Source organism: Pristis pectinata, chromosome 2, assembly GCF_009764475.1.
Source record: "Pristis pectinata isolate sPriPec2 chromosome 2, sPriPec2.1.pri, whole genome shotgun sequence".
Classification (NCBI taxonomy): domain Eukaryota; kingdom Metazoa; phylum Chordata; class Chondrichthyes; order Rhinopristiformes; family Pristidae; genus Pristis; species Pristis pectinata.
In genome coordinates, this window is record NC_067406.1 from 31060345 (window position 1) to 31075783 (window position 15439).

The 15439-nt window shown below is 38.7% G+C and overlaps 1 protein-coding gene across 5 annotated transcripts in view; it reads right to left on the minus strand.

The window, feature by feature from the left end:
* Window positions 1-15439, minus strand: part of atp8b1 (ATPase phospholipid transporting 8B1) — a 150414-nt gene that overhangs the window by 57271 nt on the left and 77704 nt on the right. Inside the window, exon 1 of one of the 5 annotated variants that reach the window (XM_052044221.1) lies at window positions 9873-9992. The exons of the other annotated variants lie outside the window; for them this stretch is intronic. The gene's annotated coding sequence lies outside the window, so the exon portion shown is untranslated. Of the gene's footprint in view, window positions 1-9872; window positions 9993-15439 lie in introns of those variants that run through there. 5 annotated transcript variants of the gene reach the window in all.

Genomic DNA, 15439 nt, shown 5'->3' on the forward strand with positions numbered 1-15439 from the left:
AGTTTCTTGCTTGGAAGAAACTTGGAATTAAGTTCCAAGTTTGCTTCAATCTGCTTCATTCTTAACTACTCTGCAAACTGAAGAGTTTATAGGTGCCAGGCACAAAATGCTGGAGGAACCCAAGAGGATCAGGCAGCATCTATCGAGGGAAAATGGACAGTTGACATTTAAGGTCATAGAGAAATATAGCACGGAAACAGGCCCTTTGGCCGAACCAGTCCATGCCGACCAAGATGCCCCATCCAGACTAGTCCCATTTGCCAGCATTTGGCCCATAATCTTCTAAACCTTTCCTATCCATGTCTTATCCAACTAGCTTTTAAAAGTTATTGTACCTGCCACAACCACTTCCTCTGGCAGCTCATTCCACATACATACCACCCTTTGTAAAAAGTTGCCCTTTAAGTTTCTATTCAAGACCTGAAACATCAACTGTCCATTTCCCTCCTTAGATGCTGCCTGACCCACTGAGTTCCTCCAGCGCTTTGCGTGTTGCTTCAGTTTCCAGCATCTGCAGTCTTGTGTCTCCAGTTTAAGGAGCCAGTTTGGGACTCACGAGTGAATCCCAAATCCAAGTAAATAAGTGTAACTTTTGTGCTTCAAGACTACTCTTTATTACCTTTTTACCTCAATAATCTCACATGTGGCTCCTAAACTCCAAGTCAGCAATGTTTTCCATCATGTTACACAACAAACAATAATGGAGTCACTAACATGGTCCCAAAGGATGGAAAAGGAAATGGATCCCAACAGACTTGACAGGTTGACTTGTTGAAAGCAATGAAATTTTACATCCGAGAAAGATAAAAAACTATTACAAGCAATTCCATGCAGCCAGCTGTTCTCAAGACAACAAAGATCTGAAAAATCTTTGAGACGGTGTGAAATTAAGTTGCAGTTCTTGAAGATCTAAAACGGTTAATGAACAAATAGAATTAAGTGGGTTAGGGCAGCCAAAAGCAATGATCACACAGTCTTGAACAACCATGAAACCATTCAATTATCAGGACAGCAAGATGATTGTGCCAGATGGTCACACTTCAGTGTTTCAGTTTAGCAGATTAAGTAAGTGATACTGTGCAACTTTGTGAGAACAAAAGATGCAACATGGAGTATGGGACCCTTAATTATTTGTGAGGTTCTAATAATGAATCATTGTCCAATGAAATTTAACATAGTTATTGGAAAAGTTATGAAATAGAGAACTAAATGAATTATTGGAATGAGCAAGGTATCAGAAAACTGGAGGATAGCTAATATTGTATCCTTATTTGAGGACTACAAGGACAAGCCAGGGAACTACAAGCCAGTGAGCCTTGCATCAGTAGTGGGGAAATTACTGAAAGGAATTCTGAATGACAGGATTTGCATTGGGAAAGGCAAATACTGATTAAGGATGGTCAGCACGGCTTTGTTTGTGAGAGACCATGTCTTACAAATTTGATTGAATTTCTCCAAGGAGGTGACCAAGAGGGTTGATGAGGGCAGGGCAGTGGGTGTTGTTGACATGGACTTTAGCAAGGCCTTTGACAAGGCCATGCGTGGTAGGCTGGTCCAAATGGCTAGGCTACATGGGATCCAGGCTGAGGTAGCACATTGGATAAAAAATTAACTTGGTGGTTGGAGGCAGAGAATGGCAGTGGTTATTTTGTTTTTAAAAAGATTGTTGACCAGTGGTGTGCTGCAGGGTCCTTTATTGCTCTTCCCATCTATTAATAACTTGGAAGAGAACATAGGTGGCACGGTTAGCAAGTTTGCAGATGACACCAAAGTTGGTGGTATAGTGAACAGTGAAGGTGGTTATCTAAAAGTTACAACAGGACCCAGATCAACTGGGAATGTGGGCAAGGAAATAGCTGATGGAATTTAACTCTGGAGAAGTGTGAAATAATACATTTTTGAAAGTTAAACCAGGTCGGGATATACACAGCAAATGGCAGGAGCCTGGAGGAGGAGTATTGTTAAACAGCGAGACCTTTGGGTATAAATACGTAGTTCCCTGAAAGTGGCAACAGGGTAGTGATGAAAGCAGATGGAATGCTTACCTTCACTAGCTGAGGTACTGAGCATAGGATTAGGACATCATGTTACAGTTATGCAAATCATTGGTTAGGCAATTCTGGTTGCCATACTATAAGGAAGGATGTGATTAAGCTAGCGTGTAGAAAAGTTTCACAACAGTGTTGCCTGGACTGGAGGGTTTGGTTTACAATGACAGATTGGATAAGCTGGGAGTGTTTTCCCTCAAGGGTAGGTGGCAGAGGGGTGACTTTATAGGAGGTTCACAAAACTATGAGGGGCATAGATAAGGTGAATGGTCAGAGTCTTCTTCCCCCCCCTCCAGAGTAGGGAAGTCTAAAACCAGAGGGCATAGGTTTAAGGCAAGATGGGAAAAACTTAAGAAGGGAACCCGAGGGCAAGTGTTTCCCCCACACAGAGGGCGGTGGGTAGATGGAACAAGCTGCCACAATGAGGAATGTGGTGGTAGAGGCTGGTACAATTACAATATTTAGAAATATTTGGGCAGGTACCTGGATAGGAAAGGTTTGGAGGGATATGGGCCAAATGCAAGGAAATTGTATTAACGTAGATAGGCACCTTGTCCGGCATGGACAAGTTGAGCTGAAGGTCCTGTTTCTGTGCTGTTTAACTATGAATTTGTAAAAGTCATTCAATGCTCCAAAATGAAATACCAAGCCTGATGTTGCCCCAATGCCTTTTAGAGAGAAAATCCAAGGTCTCAGTCAATTAATTTCTGCAATATAAAATCATAGATAGATACAGCATGGAAAAAGGATAATTATTCCAGAGTTCACATAGAACATCAGCTACTCCCTATTTTGTTTAACTTCTCACCACATTTTCATCAACTCCCTCCAGATTCTACTACTCACTCACTCAATTGGAGGCAATGGGATAATTTCCTGTGACCAACCCCAAATCGGGAAAAAAATATTTATATATGCAATACTCCTCATTTCAAAATCATATTGAATTTAAAAAGTGCACCAAACCTAAACTATTAAGATCAATAGATTCTCAGTGATAACGTGTTCATTATGGAACATTTACTCAGTCTGCATTTAATTTGATTACATCTATTAACTATAATCATCCTAAGTAGATTGCTTTAATAATAAATGAGATTTAAATGACATTTGATGTGAAGCTCAAGTCTGATCATGGTTGTTTACTTCTTACATTGGAATTGGATTCTGGGACTACAAATGGAAAATGACATCAATTATTTATAGTAATGTTTGGTACCTGTATATTAAACCAATTCAAAATATGTTTCAGATGACAACAAGGTGCCATGACTGTACAACTTCCCAATTATTAAGCTACTTCAGTCCAATTAGTGAAGGGTTTTTAGCAGTATTAAAACTTATAATACTGTAGTTTCCTGAGCAAACACAGAACTAAACAGCATTGGGAAGAGTCCTGGCTTCATTCCGTGCGTCCCAGCAGGACATGATGTAGATCAGGTGTTCTCTTCCTGACAGCAATCTGTGGCTCTTTATAGAAAGATTGCATAATTCACTTGAAGGTTCCAGATGCTATCAAATCACATATTTGGAAAAACAGTGGGACAATGGAGAGCCCAAAGGAAAAAAAAATGACCAAAAATGAATGGTGGGCTATCAGTGCCAAGGCAGAAGTGTTCACATTTTTGGATATTAATTGTCGGACGACAGTGTTCTATAGAGGGGGCAAGTTGGTCAAGGACCTTTATTTTGTAGAAGTGCAAAGCCTATCATCTCATGACTTAGTTGAATGAGTTGATAATAATTTGCATCTTGGCCCTTAATTTAGTTTGCAGATGCAAGAAACTTGTGTACTGCAACTTGACTGCTGAGGTTGGCCGACCTTGCTTGTGGCTGGAGGCAACAGCAAGTTGAACAGTTTCCCACTAATCCCTTTACATTAGCTCCATTGCAAATGGGAAGCCTGTTGAAGGTTCAGCAATGCAATGAGAAGGGTTGACAAAATGTCAGGGCAATAACATGGGTTTGCTTAATATTAGGCTGCACTTGGATTGGATTTTTTCTGCACCCACAGAGGATCATGATTTCTATGCCATTCTGAAGCAAATGCAAGATAGAAATGAATTTCTGCAGGCAGCTAGATTTGAGGAGGATGCGCAACAGTCCCCGTAGAATGGAGAGAAACACAGTTCAAAGAAGTACATTAAAGAAGAGGTTGGTATTGCTCCCTGCATTTCACTTATGTTCGTTGAGCAACTCCCATTTCTCACCGCAATGTTATTCTAACCAAATGTAGATAGATATTGGGCTGACTTCAGTTTTGAAGAAACATTCTCCTATCCAGCTAGGGAGCTAATTACAGTACTAAATACTACTCCATATCCAAATAGCCAACAAAATAGCAATATCACTAGTGCATGGTCCAAACAGCATTTCAGTCAGAATGCAGGAGCTGCCACAGCTGCACTGCAACAAATTTACTACATCTTGATTTCTGATTTTGTCTTCAGTTTTTCCACTATTTTGTTCAGTGTAATTAGCTCAACAAGTCAGAAGTATAAATGCAAAGTTGTCTGAAAGATGTGAAAGACAATGAGCAGTTATATATTACCAAAGTGACCAAGGCTGACAATTTAAATCTCAGTGGTCACAAGTTTATAAAGACAGATGTACTGAGGGTTTGTTTTATGGCTAAAATTGTGTTTACATGCAGCCAAACAAAGGAAAAATTAAACTTTGAAACAATCTGCTATTAATGCAACTTTGTTCTTTCTTTGTATTCTTTAAGCAGTCTTATAACACTTCACAATGTGACCAGGATAATTCTCATTAGAGCTTGGTTATTTTTCATTACAATCCTTAGTTGACGTCCAAGAAAAATAGCCCATTCCTCCAGTGTTCAATAACAGGTGCACCTTGGAAACGAGGGACAAACTTATTGAACAAATTCCAATGATCTTTCACCTCACCCAAGACTATATAATCATATCGTTCAGGTTTATAAAAAGATTTACACATGCATTAAAACAAGAACAAAGTTCAGTTATTGAATTATGAATGCTGTTAGCCCTTTGAAGTTGCAATTCAAAGCTTTCCTGCTTTGATACAAGGGTAGACCATATGTGAAGCCCTTTTAATTCTGGTTCTCAAAATACCTAAGCTTACAAAACCATTTTGCTTCTCCTCAAAAGTCCATGTATTACTGTTCAAAAGATCATCTCAACATTATCAATATGACTGATTGGAATAAACTGAAAGAAACTGAAGCCAAATGTTGGGGGAGGGAAAAACAGAACAGTACGGCACAAGAACAGGCCCTTTGGCCCACAATGTTGTGCCAAACTGATTAAGCTAATGACACCTAATTAAACTAATCCTTTCTGCCTGCACACAGTCCACATCCCTCCATTCTCTACACAATCACGTGCTGATCCAATAGACTTTTTAAATGCTTTATCGTATTTGCCTCCACCACTCCCCCTGGCATTGCATTCCAGGTACCAACACTCTGTATAAAATAAAAACTTGCCCCACACGTCATCTTTGAACTTAGCTATTCTCGCCTTAAATGCATGCCTGGAGTATTAGATATTTCAACCCCAGGAAAAGGATACCATCTGTCTACTCTGTCTATGCCTCTCACAATTTTGTAAACTTCTGTCAGGTCTCCACTAAGACAAAATAACCCTATTTTGTCCAACCTCTCCTTAGTGCACATTCCCTCTAATCCAGGCAGCATCCTAGTAAACTTCTTCTGCACCCTCCCCAAAGCCTTCATGTCCTTCCTATAATGGAGTGACCGAAAAATGCCATCTTCATTCCTGATACTTTTTCAGTGCTTGTGGTTCAGTAGGTGATGTGAAGAATGAGAGAACATTATCTTCAGATACTCCACAGAAGAAATCTAATGTGCTGATCACAACAGAGTTCCAAAGAACTTTAGAGATGACAGGAGAAGATGAAAGTTGACAAGCAATTTTTTGACAAGTTCCATGTTAAATGAATTCCAAGTTAGAGTAGAATTACTGTGCAGATGGTTTACAATATAGTTCAGTGCGACAAACTAGTCAACAATTCCTTCAGTTTTCAGATCTAAAGTTGAATAAATCTGTAATTAAACACATCTGGAATATTACTATCCATTCTTCACACTACACTTTAAGAGTAGATTGCAACTGGAGCAGGTGCAACAAATTTTCATTTCAATGATTCTGAAGCTCAAAGGGTTAACTTACATGGCAAGGTTTAAGAGACCAGTACTGCATTCCCAGCAATACAGAAGATACTGATTAATCTAAGTGTGGTCTAGCAAGGGTTTTGAGAAGACTGCAATATCTGACGAACTAGACAGATTTATTAAAAATGAGAGAGTGAAACTATTGATATAGTGCATCACAGACACCAGCCTCCCCTCCTTGGACTCTGTCTTTACCTCTCGTTGTCTTGGTCATAATCAAAGACCCCACCCACCCAGGACATTCCCTCTTCTCTTCCATCAGGTAGAAGATACAGGAGCCTGAGGGCACGTACCACCAGACTTAAGGACAGCTTCTACCCCACTGTGATAAGCCTATTGAACTGTTCCCTTATACAATAAGATGGACCATGACATCAGGATCTACCTTGTTGTGACCTTGCACCTTATTGCACTGCACTTTCTCTGTAGCTGTGACACTACTCTGTACTGTTATTGTTTTTACCAGTACTACCTCAATGCACTCTGTACTAACTCAATGTAACTGCACTCTGTAATGAATTGACCTGTGCGATTGGTTTGTAAGACAAGCTTTTCACTGTACCTCGGTACAAGTGACAATAATAAACCAATACCAATACCATATTCTAATTCAGAAATTACTTTGTCCACAAGCAATTCAGCAAATCCCCAAGACAGCAATGTAACATTGCAGTCTAGATTGTACCGCTTCTACAGATAAATATTCATGTCCAATACAAAGGCAGCCACATGCTACAAAATGTAGCCAAATTTTCAAGCCAGACTTTATCACTACTTCATGCATGAAATTTATAAGAAAAAAGGGAATGCAAGAGCCATTATGATTCATTTAACAATTTGCACTTTTCCACATTATAATTAATGAACATATTTCAAAAGTACTCTTGCTGTAGTGCATTCATTAATGAATCAATCTGTATGAACGGTATGCAAGACAAGTTTTTCACTGTACCTTGGTACAAGTGACAACAATAAACCAATACCAATCTTGGAATATTCTGACATGAAAATGGCACACAAATGCAACTTTCCTTTAAGAACTATAAATACAGGACACCGAATAGGTTCAATATGGTCAATATCCTGTACTTAAGGCATGTGTAAACTATTTGACTCAGTGGATACCTTATTTGAAGAAGTTGAGGCATTGTTTATTTTCATTTGGTAATTCCTGCCAGAAATGTAGAGAATCAACAATAATAACCTGCAGATATGCCAAACTGCAAGAAATGTTAAATAAAAAGAAACAGGTATTTCAGTTCTGGCCTTGAAAGAGGATCATACGACAGGAATAAACAAGCCAAAATGTTTACTTAAAGTGACAGTACAATTATCATAGGGGCTTCAAATTCACCCTTTGTGTTTCTCAATATTCCAACTTGGGATTTCCAAACAAAGATTACAGATTTTGTTTTGGAGCTGGGACAGGGTGAAAAATCCCGAATGGACATAGGGAGAATGTTACCCAAGCAGCATATGCTGCATTTAGGTTGAAGAGCAGAACCAGTAATTCATGCTGAAATGATAAGAGATCCAAGTGTATGAAAAAAAATCACCATTGAATATGTTCAGACATTGGTTTTGTTGAGTTCCACTGTTCAATGCAATATTCAACAAGCTATCAAAACAAAATCAGCCAAATGCACAGAAGAATGAAGTAATCAGAATACATCTTGTAGACTGGATGGTTTTTATCTTTGAGACTAGGAGCTCTATTTTTGTTTAAACTCCAATGAACAATACAAAAGAACCATCTTCACCCACCCACCCTCCTTGCTACCAGCATTGGGAAAAAAAAGTCCATTTGGTCAGACAGTGATTACTGTCTTTAGTCATCTTTTTAATTGATTATTAAAATGCTTCCAGTAACATTCCTGATGTGGCTTTGGTGACTGACCTCTTCCTTTTCCCATTTTTAAAACAATGTTAGCAGGAAACAGCTGAGCAAACTAATTTAGTAATCAGAGCTTCTGCTCTTTCATCCCTGGCTTCCCACGATAGCCTGGAATACCTAAAACAGGGTGAGGCGATTTATTTAATTTCAAAGATGTCAACACTGTTTCCCCTCCCTTGACATTTATCCCATCCAACTTTTCAATACTTCACTTTATCATCCACCACTTTAAGTACAAAATAATCATGGAAAAAAAATCAATAGTTTCTTAGTATTGAGAGGTGCTGACATTTGTATTTCAAAAAAGGGTTAAAAATATGCTGTCGACCAAAACGTATTGCCCTTTGTTGGAAAAATAAAGTACCTCAAAACAACAATGAGAAACAGTTTGACTATTCTAATCCATTTGTCAGGCAGACAAACAGCAATTCTCTAATGCTTCCTGGTAATAAAGAGCATGAATCACCAGGAATGTAAAAGAAAAAAAAAGGGACTGAGTGAAACCTTCCCATGTAAAATTCAATGATAGACCATCTTAGTGCCGATCTCAGTGTCAATGGGGAAAGGGACCAGGCTCAAATTTCTTCACCCTTACTTGGCCACAATTATGTGAACATAGAGGAACTACTGATGGATAACAGGCAAGGAGGACAAAAGCCTGGTAGAAGTTTTCTTTTGCTGCCAACATACTTAGCCCTCCAGTCCACAATATACATCTACCAAAACTCATCATGATTTACATAACAGTTATTTATTTGGATTGGGTGACATTTGTAGAACTACGTGGTAAAGAGAGTCGTACCTCAGCGATAGTGGAACACATTCCTGCCAATTTCAGAAGCATAGGTAAACAAGGGTGGATGATGGAGGTTATACTAGAATTGTATAAACAAGGTATTAAATCACAACAAGACTGAAGGAAGCAATTTTTGTCACCATATCAAATGAAGGATATGATTTCTGAACAATATGTTCAGTTGAGATTTACTCAGATGTTGCTATAGGGAAAATAAAAATGAGGGAAAAAAAGATCGGTTAATTGATATTTTGAACAATTTAAACAATGGCTGCAACATCATGCACACAATATCCTGATACATGCTAAATGCCTTTTATTAAAATTTTAAAATAAACTCTTATTGTCAAAAATCAGCAGTTGAAAAGTTCAGGCTCTGTCAAATAAAAGATCTACTGGAGCATGAACTAATCCCAGAGATCACTGTGCCAGCTTTTATAACATGTGCTACTTCAAGAACTAAACCCTCCTGTGAACTCTTCAGTCATTCAACAGCACTGTTTAAAAATTCAAGTAATTGAAAACCAATTCTGTAACAATCATTCTGCTTTCAAAGGATCTAAACATGACCAACTATTTTGTACAAGGTCCAGGTGCCTTAAAACAAAATAAGAATCTACCAAAAAATACTAGTTGTTATTTTCACAGAAACCACACAGATCTTTCAAGTATCTCTGGGGTATCTGTGACCACCATCTGTACTGTCCAATATAACTGAGCGCTTCCATTAGATATCATTAAGATAACAACAATGGGGAGAATAAAATGGGAATGGTAGGCGCTCTTAATAGTAGGATTAAGAGCATATTTCTGTGTGGTATAACTTAACAACAACCCGGAAAGTCACTTCAATAGAGAGTAATTGTCCACAGGCCAAAAGTGACAATGGTGCAATACCAATTGAAAGACAACCCATGTTTCTGGCACATTGAAAACACTGAAGGACAAATTTCTAACCTCCAGTGGCACTTCTGTCATTTTTGCTTCACCGGATTATCTGTGTCCCATCCATTTGAGCTCATGCTATCAAGTTACCAGGATATCAGGATGGGAAATTACATTCAAATGTTTGATCCTGCAAGGAAACATACTAAATTTTTATTAATGCTAGTGCAATTATTTTAACATTAAATGATCAAGACAGCAATATTTACGATGGAACTATCAATATAATACCAGAAAAATAGTCAAAAAGGTCATGGTTTAAGTAGGATGAATATAAAATTAGGGCTTATTGGATCAGCATTAATTAAATTTTATTTCTGATTTCCAGAATCTGCAAATTTTTTGATCGGTATCTTAATTGTTATTTTGCCATAACCCAAACCTGCAAAGGATATTGATAATCAAAGTTTACATTGTTTTTCAAAAAAAAATAAAGTTTTTTCCAAAGTAGTGGCTCAAAAACTGATTGTGTTTAAAGAAATTTTGTACAGGAAAAGACTAATATGTTGTAATAGTTACATATCTCAAAAGAAAAGAAAGTCCAATGCAAAAACCAAGAAGTATTACAAAGGTTCGCTGGTCTAGAAGTTAGTGGAATGGAAAGAAATTGTGCTGAAATAATTACTGAACATCACTCAGAAAACACAGTCTTATTCAAATTCAGTTTTTGACGTTCTGTTAAAAAAAATGTTTACACTTCACTTAGTACTCCTCCCACATGCAAATTCGACTTGGTTAGCAATGTGTCAGAACAAGTTGTGTGGAAATGCAGAAGAAAGAGTTATGAATAATAGTGTGAAGATGCAAATGAAAGTGTCATTTGTAGTTTATTAGTATGCATTTATTTGATAATGAATTGTGGTGGTTCATGTAATATCCAGCCTATTTCCTCCATCCAACATGGGATGTATCATTGTGCAACAAAAGTGATTAGGGTCTCAATAGAATTATGAATACTTATTGAGACTGCCAACTTCAAAGCATTGTTGTTACTGAAGGGACTACTTTGAGTTGCATACAGAAAAGTACAGGAGGCTACAGATTGCTAGTACAAAAGCAAATTGCTGCTGATGTTTGATATCTAAAATAAACAAAAAGATGAAACAGCAGCAGATTGGGCTCCAGCTCTGGAGGAAGAAACAGATTTTATGTTGCAGGTCAATGATCAGAATAGTTCTAATGAAACGTCATTAACCTGAAACTTAGACCCTGTTTTTCTCTCTCCAGAGAACACTAGTACAACTAGTAATGGTAACTGTTTGAATCATGCTAAAAAAAAATCTAACAGCATGCTTAATCCTAGAACTCCCTTCTCAGTTTTACAATTTAATACGTTACTGTATCTGAAATAGAATCAGAGTTGTACAGCACTGAAGCAGGCCCTTTGGTCCAACTTGCCCATGCCAAACAAATTGCCAACTCGAGTTATTCCCATTTGCCTGCATTTGGGATCTCTCTAACCTTTTCCTATCCATGCACCTGTCCAAATGTGTTTTGGACATTGTAATTGTACCCCCACAGCCTCCTATGGCACCTCGTTTGACATGACCATCACCCTCTGGGTGGAAAAAGTTGCCTCAAGTTCCCTTTAAATCTTTCCCTTCTCACCTTAAATCTATGTTCTCGAGTTTTAGACTCCCCTGTTTTGGGGAAAAAAGAACTGACCATTGACCTCATCGATGCCACTCATGATGTTATAAACTTCTGAGGTCACCCCTCAGCCTCCAACACTCCGGGGGGGGGGGGGGGGTGGAGAGAACAACCCAAGTCTCTCCTTGCAACTCAAGCCCTCCAGTCCCAGTAAAGTCCTTCTGAATCTTTTCTGAACCTTTCCTTACTTAATGACCTCCTTCCTAAAGCTAGGATGCCAGAACTGCACACAATACTCCAAATATAGTCTCACAATATATTGTACATTCCAGCTGTTGTATTCAATACCGACTGATAAAGACAAGCATGCCAAATCCCTTCTTCACCACCCTGTCTACTTGCATCCCACTTTCTGGGAACTATGTTCAAGTTAGTTGTCATAAGCCTAGGTACATAGCCAGGGTATAAATGCAATGAAAATTAGCTTTTTGCAGCAGCGAAGTACATTTCAAACATGACAAGCATAAATTAACAAACTTAAATTAACAAATTATACACAACAAAATAAACATAATGACATTAGTGCAAGTTGAGAGAAAGAGTAAAAAAAATAAGTCCTAGAGTTAAAATATACTAGTTCCAATGAGTCTCTGTTCAATGGCATTCTCTGGGGCCCTGCTACTTACTGGGCAAGTTCTGCCCTGGTTTAGTTTACCAACATGCAACACTTCACACTTGTAGGAGTTAAATTCCACTTGCCATTCCTTAGCCCACTTTCCCAGTTAATCTGGATTCTGTTGTAATTTTAGGTAACCTTTGTTACTGTCCATTGTACCATCAATTTTGGTGTCATCTGCAAATTTAACTTACTAACTTAATACGAATCATTATTTCAGAATATTCTATTAACACTTAATGTTTTGCATGGAAGAACAACTTTGTGAAACAACGTAGATTTTTCAAGCCTTTGTGCCTGCTCCATTCAACGTGGTCACAGCTGATCATTCACTTTAGTACACTGCTCCTTGTATCCCTCGATCCCATTAAGAAATAGATTCAAGAAGATGGTAGATACATTTAATGACTTGGCCTATGCCATCTGGGTTGTTACGGACTCAGTGAAAGTCCCTTTAAGATAGAGAGTGTGTGTGTGTATGTGTGTGTGGGGCGTGCTTACGTCAATAGAAGATAAAGGACATAATGATGTTGTTGAAGAAGTCAGAAGAAGAAGGAGAGAGAGAGAGAAGGGAGAGAGACACCAGCCTGCTTGTTTTCTCTATCGATGGATGAGAAACAATAACTGTGTTTGCCACTGAAATCCATGTATGGAAGTTGGAAGTAATCCGGTGGAGTTCACTTTGTTGCTGACCTGTAGAAGGAAACAGGTATTTGTGTGTGGACGACCACGATTCGGATGCTTTTCGGGGTGAGGAAGTCACTACTGAGTAAACACTGAAGTGTCGTTTGGGGTTCCATCGTGGAACATTTGGATTTCGTATGTACTCTCTCTCTGTTTCTCTACGTTCCTCTACATCTACGTCTTATCTTCAGACAACGGTGGTTGTTGAAGAAGCCCTTGCTCATGTTTCACCTTATGGCTTGAGGAACTGAACTTTAAGAACCATTCCGGAACTTGGAGTTTGGGACTTTGTCACACACACACACACACACACACAGTTTAGTTTTGGGGTTAATGTTCGAGGTTTAACATTTTTGAATTCTAACATACTAACATTTTTACTTTTATTTTATGTATTATCATAAGTAGTGATTAATAAAATAGTTTTTAACACTGAATCATGACTCAGTGTGTTTCTTTTGTTGCTGGTTCGTGACAGGGTGAAGAAATGCCTTTGGTTATAAAGCCTAGAAACAGGCCCTTCAGCTATGTTCATGCTGACTATCCAGCACCCATCGATACAAATCCCATTTATCAACACTTGGTCCATGGTCTTTTATGCCTGGACAATTCAAGTGGTCATTCAGATATTAGAGAAACAAAGGACTGCAGATGCTGGAATATCTAGAAGAAAAACACTATGTTGTTGGAGGAACTCAGCAGGCCAGGCAGCATCCATGGAGAAAAGCAGACAGTCAACGTTTCAGGTCAAGACCCTTCTCCGGTCCTGACCCAAAACATTGACCACCTGCTCTTCTCCACGGATGCTGTCTGGCCCAAGTTCCTCCAGCATCGTGTTTCTCATTCAGCTACTTAAGATGTTGCAAGATTACCAGCCTCCACCATTCCCTCAAGTAATGCATTCCAGATTTCAACAACCCTCTAAGAGAAAAAAAAGATCCCTCCTCAGATCCTTCCTATCTCCTGCCCCCTAGTTTTAGACACCTCTGCTATGAGGAAAAGTTTCTTACCATCTGCATTATCTGTGCCCCTCAAATCAGGTCCCACTTCATTTCTCCTAATCCTTGTTCTGAATTGCTTATATCCCAAAGTTGTGAGCCCTGTTCCGGATGGCTGAGGAGTCTAGAAACATGACCTCTGTATCTAGTTTTTCCACACCCTGTTGGAATTTTGTTTCTATGAAATCCCTTCTCATTCTTCTGTATTCCGATAATTATAGGGCTAACCATCCCAATCTCTTATTTGTCAATACTACCATTCCAGTAATCCATCTAGAATATAGAACAGTACAGCATAGGAACAGAGCCTTCAGCCCACAATGTTGTGTTAAACTAATTAAAATAATAATTAAACACCAATCCAAACTAGTCCCTTCTACCTACACAATGTCCATATCCCTTCATTCTCTGCACATTCATTTGCCTATCTAATGAACCTCTTAAATACCAGTCATGTTTACCTCCACTGCCATCACTGGCAGTGCATTCCAGGCACACACCACTGTGTGTATAAAAATCTTGCCCTGCACATCTCCTTTGAACTTGCCCACCTCTCACCTTAAATGAATGCCCTCTAGTATTTTGACCTTGGGAAAAAGGGTACCAGCAGCCTACTCTATCTATGTCTATCATAATCTTATAAACTTCAATCAGGTCTCCCCTCAGCCTCCACCACTCCAGAGAAACAACCTTGTTTAACCTCCCCTTATAGCACATGCCCTCTAATCCAGGCAGCATCCTGGTCAACCTCTTCTGCACCCTCTCCAAAGCCTCCACATCCCTTCTATGATAGGGCAACCAGGATTGAATGCAGTCCAGTAAAACTTCATTACAGTCCCTCCATGGCAAGATGAGGAGACCAGAAGTGCAGATAAAATTCCAGATGGGGTCTCACCAAGGCCCAGTAGAGCTGCACCAAGACATCCTTGCTCCTGTACTGAAAGGGTTTTGTGTAAAGTGTTATTTTGGGAAAAGCAGATGGATTGAAAATTTTCGCTGGAATTTTGTTATGAGATGCATTTACTCTCATCACACTTTATATTGCAGAAACAAGACAGAACACACCAAAGCAGCTTTTTGGGTTGTTTCCCCATCACATTGATTGCCTATATCTGTGATGTTTGGTTGTTTTTTTTGTAAAACTCATTAGCTCAAATCTGCTTGAAAAGAGCAGAATTCTCCACGGACATTAGGATTTCATTTAAATAGGAGCTGGTAGCCTTCATTTCAAGCAGTGATAAAATGATGCAAATTGTTAGTATTGAACAATTGGGTGTTTTTGGCAATCAACCAACCAAATTCTCATCTGGTAAATATCAAGTTCCATATAAATTGTTTTGGTTCACACTGTAGAACTGAAGTTGGTAGCCTAATGGCTGAACAGCAGGAAATATAAGAAAGCTACTATAATTGGTTTGTTCTACCACCATGGATATTTTTACTAATTTGGGTTTCAATATATCCCGTTCATCTTCTCAGATATCACCATCAATTCAAATTGTATTCATTATTCTAAGTAATTGAGTCATTAACATTGCCAACAGTGATGAATGATGGAGTTGAATTTATTGGCCAGGCCAAAAGGGATTCACTTGTTATTAACTCATGAATAGCTCCCAAGTCAGGAGCAG